At 46.5% G+C, this 2,608-nt stretch overlaps 1 non-coding gene across 1 annotated transcript; it reads left to right on the top strand.

The window, feature by feature from the left end:
- Positions 1 to 1,738: 1,738 nt before the first annotated feature.
- Positions 1,739 to 1,811, top strand: TRNAT-AGU (transfer RNA threonine (anticodon AGU)). The gene has a single exon. It is a non-coding gene; the product is annotated as a tRNA-Thr (tRNA).
- The last annotated feature ends 797 nt before the right edge of the window (positions 1,812 to 2,608 follow it).

The raw sequence follows: 2,608 nt of genomic DNA on the forward strand, positions 1-2,608 counted from the left end.
CCCGACTCGAACTGAATGACAGCAGCACTGCCTCCTCCTCCTCGTCCACCTCCTCCTTGTCCTCGTCCTCCTCCTCCTCCTCCTCCTCCTCGTCACACAACTCGTCCTCTGTCACACACCGACGTGTCGGGTCGTCTGCCTCCCCTTGTTCAAACTCAGAACAGCACGGCTCTCGTGACCTGACCTTGGTCGACCCGGGAATCACCGAAGTCAAGTCAGGTCCAGCAGCCAAAACCTCAGACACACAAGAAAGTCAACCAACCTTAACGTCTCCCACCACACACACACACACACACACACACACACACACACACACACACACACACACTGACTCATCCCATCCTACAGGAACGATAGAATATCACTCCTGCCATTACCCCTGTACTAATATTCACCGTAGGACCTCTGTCCCATGACACATGGTGTCCCCAAAACCTCCAGTAACTCCTTCACTCCACCCTCCTCCTCCCTCATCACTTTCCCCCAGAGCCATGATTATCCTATTCAATCATTCGCCCATCTTCTCTTCACTGCTCCCCTATCCTCATCCTACGTTGCTACGTCCTTAAGGATACTCACGCCTCTAAGGACGCAGGGTGAGTGATCAAAGGAGCTATAGGCACTACAGGGAAGTCTCTTTAGACCCCTAACCCACCTATCTCTACCCCTTGATCACCAACCATCACTACCCCATCACCTGGCCATCACTAGAATTAATATTTCCTTCGCATGACACATTAAGGGAATAGAGCCTTCCCCAAAGGGGATCTTCATCAAATACCCTTTGCTACACGCTTCGAATACATAAGTGAATACCATATCCTTTTTCTTTCCATTGGTGAATCTAATGAGCATCATTACTTTTGACATCTTTTAAATACGCTCTAGGCCTATATGGGTTTTAGGCTAGCTGATTCACCAGTGGGCTTGGCAGTTTCATAGTCTATGTGAGTAATGGTCGAAAATCCTCTGCATGAGTCAGAGGGCAAGAACGTGCCATACACCTATAGGGGGTACGAACGATGGGCTGGCCTAGAAGGCCAAAGTCAGTATTATCATACAATGGTCTTCCGCCCTAAGCTACGTGCCATTTGATCGTCTCTCTCTTATACTGGCATGTTCTAGCCAGGACTTACCCATGACCTCCCTAAGACTTACCCATGACCTCCCTAAGACTTACCCATGACCTCCCTAAGACTTACCTTTGCCTTGTCCAAATGTTACCGATAAATTCTCTACCATTAATCAAAAACTCTTTAGAATTATCCATGAACTCCTATACTACTAATAATAATAATGAATAATAAATGATAATGATAATAATAATAATAATAATAATAATAATAATAATAATAATAATAATAATAACAATAATACCAGCTATGATATTCATTGCTATCATTGCTATTATGATCTGTTTATAATCTATCTACATCTATCTGTAAGGTGTTTTTTCCCCCCCTACACTTATCCGTTTCCCAAGTTAGCGAGGGAGCGCCTCGTTGACTCATATCCACCCTATGGCTAAGTGTACCACAACTAATTTCTCTTCTGTTATGAACTGCTACATCAAGTCTTTTCCTCCAAGATAGATAGACAGATAAACAAACAGATCGGAACAATCAATTAGTGCCAATTTGATATTGGAGATGGACGCCAGGCCATATTGGACCATGTTACACACACACACACACACACACACATACACACAGACACACACAAACATATACATATATGTGCCTTCATAGCTCAGTGGCTAGAGCGCTGGTCTAGTAAACCAGAGGCCGGGAGTTCGATCCTCCCTGAAGGCAGTAAGGGTCGCCATTTTGGATGTTTGTGGCGCAATAGCCACACACACACACACACACACACACACGTAAGTTTAAGTACACCAACCAGACCACAAAATACGTTCTACTTATACGTTCGTTGTAGTAGCTGAGACTTAACAACACTTTATAAGTTCTCCTTTAGATCGAGTATATCTCGATCACGGGTTTCGAACCCGGGTCAGCTCCGTGATAAGAGTAAACACTTAAAGAGGCGATGATATCCTTCTTTTGGAACGTCTCGGCTTATGTGGTCGTTTAAACATATCGATAACGGAAGATAACGTCGTGTGATAAGGCCAGATAACCACAAGATGTCTTTCATAGCCTTATTGACCCGCATCTCTCCTGGGTCACTGATAAGGTTGAAGATAACGGGGAGGGGGAGGGGCGGCGAGGGAGATATACGAGTGTTCAACATGTTCATCAACGAGACGGGACGACCTTTGACCTCTCGACGGTGCGACCCTTAAACACGACGAGAGAAGTCGTGAGCACGGCGTTGGTCGTACGACCTCACTTGAGAACGACGTAATGGTTCGGCTAACAGGCCAAGGGTCGTAACGTCGTGGTCTAGGGTCGTACCGTCGCGGTCAAGGGTCGTAACGTCGTGGTCTAGGGTCGTACTGTCGTGGTAAAGGGTCGCGCATCGTGGTCAAGGGTCGTAACGTCGTGGTCAAGGGTCGTAACGTCGTGGTCAAGGGTCGTAACGTAGTGGTCTAGGGTCGTACTGTCGTGGTAAAGGGTCGCGCATCGTGGTCAAGGGTCGTAACGTCGTG

Source organism: Panulirus ornatus, chromosome 11 (assembly GCF_036320965.1).
Source record: "Panulirus ornatus isolate Po-2019 chromosome 11, ASM3632096v1, whole genome shotgun sequence".
NCBI lineage: Eukaryota > Metazoa > Arthropoda > Malacostraca > Decapoda > Palinuridae > Panulirus > Panulirus ornatus.